Raw genomic sequence first — 12,150 nt, 5'->3', positions numbered from 1 at the left:
TAAACCTGTAACAGGTTGCTGCAATTACATTTAAGAAAGAACAACAATATTGGAAAACATTATACAACAACTCTCTCAATTCAACAACAGTTATTTCACTTCATTGTTCTGGTCATTCACCAGTAGGTCTCAACAAAATTTCCACTTGCATACCACATCTAAATGTCAATATTCTCAAAGCTTCTCCACATTGACTACGTTTATTCTTGGGGTGGTGAAAATACTGGTGGAAAGTTTCTCTAATCACTAATTAGCTCATCCTTACAAGAAAATATTTCACTTTCAAGAGAGATGCTTATGGTATAGACAACAAATCATGCAATTTTATACTGTTTTCTTTTTGTGGCTTTCACTTGTAAATTCTGATCAAAATGGGCACAAGTTCATCTTGAATGATAGTTGCAGATTTCTTCTTGTAGGGTGCTACCAATAAAAGGATCAAGATTGATTTTATACATATAGAAAGAGAAGAAAACAATATTGATTTATCCAGCCAAGCATCTAAGACGATCAAAGATTTCCCTGATTTCTTCTTATAGGGTAAAACTCTATTTTTCCTTCAATTTTTTTCTATAGGGTAGGGAGCTCAGCTAGTGAATCACATACTGTTGTACTTAATGTCTTGCTTTCACATGCTAAGGTCGTAATAACCTCCCAAAGTGAAAGTTTATTGCTTGTCTCCAGAATATATGTGTGCTTGCTTGTGTGTGTGTTAGATTACACTACCCCACAGGTTCATTGCTTTATGATTACAATGGGTATGCATTAGTCATGAGTAGCAGACAACAAAGTCAACTCCTTGCAGAGTTGGAGGGACATCAATCTTCTTGTAATTGACAGAGAACAAAGCCTACCCCTTGCAGATGTATCTGATCCTAACACATGCCGATCGATAGATTAAGAGCATCATTTTGTATGACAGCAAAAAAAAATTATGTTAACCAACTGTAAACTCTATGCTGCAAATAGTTCTACCATGTCATTTTCTTATCACAATTTGATTAAAGAAAGATTGAAGAAACTGATGGAAGAAATTAAGCAGAGTGATGATATAATTCTTTTCATTGATGAAGTGCATACTTTAATTGGCGCTGGTGCAGCCGAGGGAGCAATAGATGCTGCAAATATTTTGAAACCAGCTCTTGCAAGGGGTGACCTTCAGGTGATTTAACTTTCAGAATATATGGGAGTGTCTGCTTATATTTGTAATGTGCATTACATAGAAGATTTTATTGTTACTTGTATGATTATTTATTGTGATTCATTTGGAGTGTATTGGTGCTACAATGCTAGATGAGTACAGGAAACACATTGAGAATAAAGTGAGATACATCTCATCACAATTTGATTCCAAACATCAGTTACATATTGCCGATATGAATACAACTTTTATGCACCAAAGGCAGAATTCGAGCAAAAAGAGGATAAAAAATGCCGGTTAGAGCAAAAATAGATGCCTAATTGACACTGTTACTACAAGAATCCTACACAATCACCAATAAATCAACAAAAATATATGCTCAGCTTGTTTGATAAGAGTTGTTAGTGCATGCCACCATGTGTTGGGACGTTGCAACTTGCAAGTTCAAACTCCAATAGTATGTTGTGTAACTGGTGGGGATCAGATTAACCTAGCTTTCCTATAAAAAAAAAGGAATCCTACAAAATCGAGAACCAGCAATTGTTGCCTTCATTACATAGAAAAAAATTCATACCATGTTTTAGAAGCAAAAAGAAAAGAGAGTCCCACGGTGGGACTCCCACCCCAAAAGGAAGAACAAAACAAGACCCACGAGGGTTGGATTGTATTTCTCCTGTAGATTCTACCAGAGAATGGATATTGTAAGTAACTATATTACCAGAGAACAGACAAATAATGAGAGAGAGAGAGGGAGAAATAAACCGGTTGAAGTCTCCCCTTGCAGCAGAACAGAGTATTTGTGTTTTTATGATTTTTGCAAACTTAGGGTTTTAAGAGTTTCGAAAGAATCATGTAAAATAAAAAGGGTAACAAACATATTGCGACAATACCATGAGATTTAGTAAATCTCGCGATATTATCGCGAGAAAATGTCAAAAAAAAATCTTGTGAGATTTAGCCGTTTAAAATGTTCAAAGTAATTCTCGCAGCTTTTTTGCGAGAATTTTATAAATATCGCGATATTTGTCACTATGGTCATAGATGTGGCTAGGGTTTCAGCCCATGCCTCTATTTAAAATCCATTTTTGAGCTAATTTAAGGGATGTGGTTGAACTTAGTCAAAATTCATATTGCCTCAAATTTTTTCAAAATATAACCAAAAGCTTCTTTGACGCCACTAGGGCACTTCCTTGTCTTTTTCGCTCATGAATCATGAGTTCATGAATGTGTCCATGTCGGGTCCTACTCTAGAATTATTTAACACAACATTGGTTGGATTTTGTACCATGATTGCCTTGAAATCCGCTCAAGTGCCCAAAGATGCTTTATTTGCTCGCCTTAGGCTCAAATTTGAGTGAATTTGGTGTGTGACCTCTTAGCACCTATATGCAGCAAATCATGATTACTTATGCAAAATTAAACCCATGAAAGCATGAATAATTGATTAAAAGATTATGCATTTCATGCATCATCAGAATGAGACATACCTCATTTTAAGATGGTAAAACCAACTTTAAAGAAATAGAAAACTAAAAGAGCACACAAAAAATTGATTCACAGACAACCAAAAATAATCAAACACTGACAATATAACGTGGTTCGGGTCAGTGTGATCCTACGTCCACGAAACCTTCACATCAATACTTTCACTCCGGTGAGGGGATTGCCTTTATGAATATTTATAGATTACAAGGCTGACTGTTTGGCCTACATGTTATATACAAGATGGAGTCCTTGTTGGATGGTGTTAATGCTAGAGAGTCCTTATTAGGATGTGTTACTTGAGATGGTCTCTTATGAGATAACACTAATGTTGTAGAGTCCTTATGATCAACAATGTTCTTATGAGATAATTTTGAGACAACACTTGAGGACTCTTTTGTTGGTTTGCACGTTTCATTGGGATGTAGAGATGTGCATGTCCTACTGGGATGATTTCTAAGAGAGTCCATCTTGGTAACAACTTTTGACTGATTAGGCTTTTCTTGATCTTGAACTTGTTGTTTCTTGGACTCCTTAATGTCTACGTGACATTGGATCTGGATCTAGAGCTATCAATTGGATCTAATAGTCTAACATCCCCCGCAAACGCAATTGTCTGGGGCGGACATTGAGTTTGGATTGTAGAGTTTGGATGCTTGGAACCAGTATCACTTTAGTGAGCACGTCACCAAGTTGATATGATGAAGGGATGTGACATGCCTTGAGTTTTCCTTTGACAACATGTGTTTGACAAAATGTACATCGATTTCAATCTGTTTACTGCGACCTAAAAGGTTGGGATTGGGCGCAACCAGATAAGTATTAGAGACATTGTCACACCAGAGTGTAGGAGGAAAATGTACAGTAACTCCAAGTTCCTGAAATAGAGCATGAATCTAGGAGATTTCAACAAATGCGTTTTCCATGGCTCTATACTCCGCCTCTATGCCAGAATGGGCCACATGCTCTTTAAACTCCAAGAAATAATGTTTGGACCCAGGTATACGACATAGTCAGATGTGGACTTTCGATCATTAGGAGATCTGACCCAGTTAGCATCTGAAAAGATAGAGAGGGAGATAGAGGTAGATGGTCTTATCAAAAGTCCATAATGAATAGTCTCCTTGAGGTTGTGTAAAATCTCTTTTACTGCAGTCCAATTGTCAACAATTGGTTGATGCATGTATTGACAAACCCGATTGACGATGAAAGCAAGATTTGTTTGAGTAAGAGTCACACATTACAGGGCACCCACGACATAGCAATAGAGAGTTAGATCATAAAATAAAAGACCATCAGAGGTCAACCATGAAAATGGGACCATAGGAGTGATGATTAGCTTAGCACCAAACATGGGCGTCCTGTTTAGAATATCAAAAACATATTTATGTTGTGAGAGAAGGAGATCGGTTGTGGTGTAGACAACTTTGGTGCTCAAGAAATAATGCAATGGCCCAAGATCCTTTAAGGCAAAACTCTGACTGATCTTGTGAATAAGAGACCAAACAAAAGAAGTAGAGATGCCTATAATAAGGATGTCATCAACATATACTAAGATATAAATAGTTAAATTAGGTCTTTGCATAATAAATAAAGAAGCATATGTTTGAGATTCAATAAAACTATTTTGCATAAGAGTATTACTAAGATGTTGGTACGTACCATGTCGTAAGGGTATGTTTAAGCCCATAAAGAGCTCAATTGAGCTTACACACATGGTGAAAAAGGCAAGGATCTTGAAACCCTAGTAGTTGCTCCATGTAAACATCCTCATTAATAGATCAATGTAGAAAGGCATTATAAACATCAAGTTGATGGATAGGTCAACATTGATCGAGAGCCGCAATGAGAACAACACAAATGGTAGGAGGTTTGACAACCAGACTAAAAGTTTCAAAGTAGTCAATGCCTTCTTTCTGATGGAAAACTTTGGCAACAAGGCAGGCTTTATATCGTTCAAGAGATCCATTAGTCTTTCGCTTGATACGATAAATCCATTTACATCCAATAAGATTCTGGAATGGATCAGGTAGGACCAGAATCCAAGTTTTATTTTTGAGAAGTGCTAAAAACTTTGTTTGCATGGCATCATGCCAATGAGCTTGGGATTGAGCTTGTTTGTAGGAGGTAGGTTTAAGGTTGGTGAATAGCTCGGTAATAAGGGCAATAGGTAGACGGTACTTGGTGGCTTGGAAGAGTTTGGGTTTAAGGGTCTCATCCTGTGCGCGGGTAACCATAGGGTGATTGTGTAGTGGGGGAGGGGGAGGAGAAGGGGTGGGTAGGATTGGAGGGACAGGAGGGATAGTGGCCCCTATATCAGCAAAGAGAGGAGTCCCATAAGAACTAGAAGAGGGTGGAGAAGGACTTGGAGCAATAGTAGGAGAGGTAGGAATGTTGGACTCTTGACAGGGAGGTGGTGGGACGTTAATAGGGATAAGAGGAGAAGTTGCCAATTGAGTTGGTTGTTTGGGAGGAAGAGGTTGGTGAGTTTGAAATGGGAAGGAGTCTTCATCAACAATGGCATGGTGATATATGAAGACTTTTTGAGTTATGGGATTTAGGCAAAGATAGCCATGGTGATTTAGATTGTAACCAAAGAAAATGTGACGTGATGACTTATAGTCTAATTTGTGGGCCCGATAGGATTGCAAGTACGACTAACAGGCACAATAAAAAAAATTTAAGGTGTAGATGGTGCTTGATGAAAAGAATTTTAAATGAAAAATTATTATACTATATGACAAAAATGATAGGTTTCTTGAAATGATTTAAAATTTTTCAAATTCATCTGCTGTCCAAAATCACAAATAATGTTATTTTTATGACCTTTTTAGCCCTTACACCTATCATTTTCAGTGCAAAGGTTGAGAATCACAAAGAACTCACCTTTCAATCTAACAAGAGAAGTCAATGGAAAGAATGTCGCAACCTCGTTGGAATCACAAGAAAAGTCATCTTAGATAAGAAAAACTCAAAAATTATGTAGAGGGGATTTTAAGGATCATGAAGAAACTATATTTTGTTCTTAAAAAGAAGCAAAAAATTTGAGATGCTGGTACCAGGTTGAAAATAACTCTAATCTAGACCCAATACCAGCATCTCAAATGCAGAAAAAAAGCATGTGTTTTTAATTTTAAAAAATATTTATAGAATTTTTATGTGACATTATTTTATTTTTTATGTGAAGTAACTCAGGTATTTGTACAGTTTCTCAATTCAAGTTTAAAAGAAATTTCGTAGATTTTTTATGCAAATTTAAGAACTTTTATGTGAAGTAACTCATGTATTTGTGATATTTGGAGGTTTGAGTTTAAAAGAAAGTTCACTCACACATATTTTACGCAACGTAATTACATTTTTTATGCTAGGCAACTAAATTATTTGTGACATTTGCTGGTTAGAGTTAAAAAAATTGAAGATTTTTTATGTGACATTATATTTTTTATGTGAGGTAACTCAAGTATTTGTGATGTTTGTCTGTTTGAGTTAAAATTCACAGATTTTTCATATAACGTTGTTACATTTTTTATGCGAGGTAACTCAAGTATTTGTCATGTTTGTCAATTCGAGTTAAAAAAAATCATAGATTTTTTATGTGATGTTATTATATTTTTTATGTGAGGTAACTCAAGTATTTGCGATATTTGTCTATTTGAGTTAAAAAAATTATAGATTTTTTATAAAAAATTAAGATTTTTTTATGCAAATTAACTCAAGTATTTATAATGTTTGTCAGTTCCAATTTAAAAGAAAGTTTGCTCACACCTATTTTATATAAATTTGGTAAAAAATTTAATATACAGTAACTTAGGTATTTGCGAGGTTGGAGTTTTTGATGGAGATAGGAAAAATTCATATATGGAGGAAATTCACACTTAAAATAATAGGTGTGAGGGCTAAAAATGTCAAAAAAATAACATTATTTATGATTTTGAACAGGTGACAAATTTGACAATTTTGAAGGCATTTCAGGAAATGTGTCATTTTTGTTGTATAGTATGATCATTTTTCAAAATTTAAAATGAGACTTACGACTAAGGTTGGGTGTGGGTAAATAGTTTATTAAATATACAACAATGAAAAACATATAGGGCAAAAACTAGGTCAGGACATGGGCATGAGCCAAGATAGAGAATCTAGTTTCTATAATATGTCGATGTTTGCGCTAAGCTGATCCATTTTGTTCTTGTGTATGTGGACAAGAAATATTATATCCAATTCCAATTTTTTTAAGAAATAGATCGAGTTCCTTAAATTCCCCCCCACCATCAGTTTGTAAAAATCTGAGTTTTGTGCCAACAATATTCTTAACATATGCCTTAAAACCAGAGTCTGTCGACTTCCTACTAGAACAAGAAGACAAAAAGTTGGGGTCATTACTTAAAAATAGTGGCCACAAAAGATTTATTTTTCATAAAAAATATCCAAGTAAATCGAGAGAATTCATCTACAAAGCTAAGATAATATTGAAAACCTTGAGTACTAGAAATTGGCACGAGCCCCCACACATCAGCAAAAATCAAATCTAAAGGTTTAGAAATCTTATGCATGCTTTTAGAGAAGGAAAGCTTATAATGTTTTCATCTTTCACAAGCATCACAAATTTTAGAATCAACTTTATTAATAAAAGGTAGTGTAAATTTGGAAATAACTTGTTGAACGATCATCAATGTCGGGTGACCCAACCGACATTGCCATTGGAAAGTAGTTGTTTTCTCTCCAACTTGATCTTCTTTATTGGGACTAAGGTATACATGGTACAATCCATTCATGGTCGTTCCTCGTAAGATTTCTTTCTCCTTTATCGAATCCTTAACACAACAGTGAGATAAGTGAAACTAAAAAGTAACATTATTATCTTGAGTAAATATTTGAACAAATAAAGTTGTTTTCTTATTTGAGAAACATGTAATATATCTCGTAAAGCAAATTTAGTTTCAGTATTAGAAAATAAGAATCACAAATATGAGTTATAGGCAAACCTATCTTGTTGCTAACTTTAATTGTATCACTTCCTTGATAATCAAAATAAAGAGATAGATAATTCAAATCTGAAGATAGAAACTAGCCTTCATCAAAGTAAGATGATGCAGATGCATAATAGGTCATGGACAACAATTCAGAAGAAATCTCTTTCTGAAGTTGTCGACATTGACAAGCCATGTGATTTGTTTTTTTACAATATTGGCATGTGACTCCTCGAGTATTTTAATGATTGTAGAATGATCTACCTTGGCGCCCACAACCGTAGCCCCTGAAATGACCTCCCTGCTGAAAATTTTTGCCGCATCCTCAACCAAAATTATTGTTGAAATTACTGTTGGAACACTGGTTGAAGTTTGCTTCTAATGCAATATCACAACTAGCAGGAGTGGAGTCGGCTATGTGAGCTCCTCTGATAGAAGCAGGTTGTGTAGTTGATTTATGGAGATGGAATCTCAATGAGTGGAAAAAAACACTTGGAAGGCTGTATATTCAAGAGGAAGGTCCATAAAATAAACAAAATCAAGTTTTCATCTAGAATAGGTTTGTTTGCCATGACCAGGTGGTGGGTAATGAATTTTGCTTTTTGAAAAATGCTCATTAATATTTTCTCTCCTTTTTTAAGTGAATGCAGTTGATCTTTTAATTGAAGTACGTGAGATCCAGAGTGGGCAACATAGGTTTCTCTCAAAGCTTCCCAAACCTCATGAGATTTTCAAACCAATGACCATGTGTGAAAATGTTCAATTAAAGAGGAGATAAGTCAACTGAGGAGGAGTTGGTCTTCACGTTGGCACTTAATGATCTTGGGATTAAGGATTTTTTTTTTAACATGAGTAACAAATACATGACCTTGGTCCATCAATGAATCCATATCGATCATACGAGATCAACAGTGAGATGAATTGAGACTCCTACAATAAATAGTTGTAGGCAGACCAAAATATTGTAAAGTGATTAGAACAGGTAAGATAGAACTTATCTCTAGGTTTGCCCTTGACCATATTGAGGAAGACATGACAGTCAGGTGAAACTCTGATACCATAAACAAGAACACAAAGAATTGATTCACACAACTACAAATACACACAATATAACATGGTTCAGATCAGTCTGATTCTATGTCCACGAAACCCTCACCACAATACTTTGAGGGTGAGGGGATTGACTTTTTGAATATTTATAGATTACAAGGCTGGCCGTTTTGCCTACACGTTGTATAGAGAGGGTGTTGCGTGTTCTCCCCGGAACACGCACGGTAGCTACAGTGCGTGTTCCGGGGGGGGGGGGGGACATGTAACCTGCCCCCCGTTGTATACAAGATGGAGTCCTTCTTGGATGGCATTAATGCTAGGGAGTCCTTATTAGGATGCGTTACTTGAGATGGACTCTTATGAGATAAGACTGATGTTGTGGAGTCCTATAATCAACAGTGTTCTTATGAGATAATTCTGAGACACCATTTGTGGACTCTTTTGTTGGTGTGAACGTTTAGTTGGGTTGTGGAGATGTGCACGTCCTACTGGGACGATTTCTGAGAGAGTCCATCTTGTTAACAGCTTTTGGAGGATCATGCTCTTCTTGATCTTGAACTTGATGTTTCTTGGACTCCTTAATAACGTGAGCTCCACCTAATGTCTGCGTGGCATTGGATCTGGATCTGGAGCTGTCAATCGAACCAAGTAATTGTAAAATTCTCTCCCTGCTAAAAAAACCATTGAAATGATGATATAGAGGAATGATGCCTAGCATTCTAGCGGGTTCTATTATCATTTGAATGTAGAATATAATCTATAGTACTGCCTCTATGATGCATGATCCAGTACGTAAATGGACTATTTCAATTCTTATCTCATCGTTTCAAGCAAACAAGCTAATATGCTCAAATCAAATCACTACAAGGGAAGAATGATTCCTAATCACAGGCATGTGTTTAATGCCTGGGATTTTTTAATTTTTTCAAGATCCTGCGATTGTAAATCACAATCAAGGTTAATGAAACATGAGGAAAGTACAAAGTTTGTGATTATTTTCTCTTGAATCTTGTGAAAGTTGGTCACAAGATTGACCTCGTGATCAACAATCACGGAGGTGTAACCATGGCTCGTAAGCCACTATGGAGTGATACCATCATCCTCTAACTAGGAGGCATATCCAGTGTTCTGGACAGAACACTTATATTAGTGTTCTGCCCTACTAGGGGAAGCCCTGTTATTAGAGAGGGGGGCCCAGTGTATCGTCCCCCTCTTAGAAGGGCCAAACACTCCACGCCTCAACTAACTGTCCTCTTGAGCCTTATGAGAGCTTGTTGGTTTAGTCAAGGAAAAAAAATGTTGTGATTTACATGCAGGTCATGTATAACACATGGTGAATTTACATGTTACTGCATTGCTTTTACAAAAATTGCTCGGTTGGTTGGCCATCTGTGTTCCTTTTATCTTTTGAAATTACTTATTTTCCTCTCTCTCTCTCTCTCTCTCTCTCTCTCTCTCTCTATATATATATATATATATATATATATATATATATATATATATATATATATTGTCAATCAAAAGATGGGTAATACAATTTAGAGGGATCCTGTCCAAACATGTAGATTATCCAAAGAAAAGTGATGTTCAATGTCGATTAAGACAATTTTTTATATTCTTTTTTTTATGGTGGTTGAGTAGTCTCGCTGCTGAAAGGACAACCTCAATGTCTGGCCAAAATCATAACCACCCTAAAATGACTACTTACAGGTAAAATGTTACCGCTTATACATGTGTCAAATATGACTAGGTGCAGTGCATATATACGGCACCGATGTCCACATAAAAATAAGTGTAACCCGAATAAGCTCGCAGTTGCACCCTGTCAATGCAATTATGCTAGCCAAACTAAGTTTCCAAACGCAAAATGAACACCAAGCTCACGGCTTGGCTTGGTTTGGCTTGTTACTAACTCATTCTTCATCGCTTCATATAGCTGAGCCACAGCCACAGGCAGGCAGTTTGTTTAGTTAACTTCAATGAATTGGCCATGACCAGTAGGGATGGCAGCGGATCGGGGCGGGGGGCATGGTCACCCCCACCCCGTCTAAAATTCCGGACCTCCATTCCCACCTTCATTGGCATTTCATGTCCTCCATCCCTGGTCCAAACGGGGCGAAGCCCGTTTCCCCTCGGTCCATTACCATCCCTAAAGAAGGATTGGTGATGGGGCAGGGGAAAGCATAAGTCCACCCCGCATCCATCCTCAGAGAGGTTTTGATTTTAACCTTCATCCTTGCCACCATCCCCGTTTCATGTCCTCCAACCGCGGTCCAAATGGGAGGAGGTGGGGCGGGAACCTGTTTCCCCAGGTCCACTACCATCCCTAATGACCAGAAGATGTTTGGCTTGGTTCAACTTACACTACATGAAAAATGTTAATTAATGACTAAAATTTGTGATGGAATTTTTTCGTCGCAGATTAGCGACGGATTAGCTAGAGAAAACTAGACGTTGCTAAAGTTAGAATTAAACGCGGGATTAGCGACAAAAAAATTTTGTCGCAAACACCGTCACTAATTAGCGACGGATTACATTCCATCGCAAACTGAGTCGCAACTTAGCGACGGATAAGCGACGGAATTTTTTCATCGCTACTCTGTCTCTAATTAGCGATAGTGTTTATGACAGAATTTTTTTGTCACTAATCTGTCACTAATTTTTGGTGTAAGTCCATCTAACACGCAAAATTTTCTCTCTTTGTCTCTCTCCTCTCTCTCTCTCTCTGATTACCCCCAAACCCTAACCCTCTGCCACTATCCCCTTTGCATCCGACGACCCTCCCTGCATTCAGTGACCTTCCCTACCATCGACAGCCCATGTTGAAGCCACCCCACCGCTACTCCCTTCCCTGAGCCCCGATCCTCGCCTCACCGGAGGCCACCCCCAAATAGGGTTCTCTGTCACCATTGCCCCCCGCTCTCTGGCGACCCACCCACAACTCCCTCCGGAGACCTTGTCGGCCACCTCCCGTTGTCTTCCCTCCGTCATTCCCCCTTTGTCGTCCCTTTCCCTCGGGTGAGCCCTCGCTCACGCTCGCCGTATTTCAGTCACCCAACGCCGTATTCTGGCCACCCAATGTCGGCACCACCTTTTTCCTCTCTCCTTCCCTCTTGCTCGTCTGTCGACGCAGACGCCAGCGACCTCCTCCCTCAAGTATGTCTCCTCCCTTCCCTTCTTTTTTCCCCTCATCTCTCTCTCGTTCGTCCCTCTGTCACCCAGCGGAAGGGGTCGGGACCCCCCTTCATTTTGTCTTCTTGGTACGGGCCTCTTTCTTTTTAAGAGTCGCACGGGCCTTTGCCCCCCCCCCCTTTTTTTTTCTTCTTGGTCTGACAGGAGCCATTGTCCCCTGCCTCCTCCTTTTCAAGAGTCGCAGGGGCCTTTGGCCCATGCCCCCACCCCCCCCCCCTTTTTTAGTTCTTGGTCCGGCAGGGACCCCTGCCCCTCTTTAATTTTTAACAGGGGTTGATGCCCCTACCCCTCTTTTTATTCTTTGCAGGGGTCGATGCC

The sequence above is a fragment of the Nuphar pumila genome, chromosome 5, assembly GCF_984573655.1.
Source record: "Nuphar pumila chromosome 5, dmNupPumi1.hap1.1, whole genome shotgun sequence".
Taxonomy (NCBI): Eukaryota; Viridiplantae; Streptophyta; class Magnoliopsida; order Nymphaeales; family Nymphaeaceae; genus Nuphar; species Nuphar pumila.
This window is presented reverse-complemented; position numbering follows the sequence as displayed.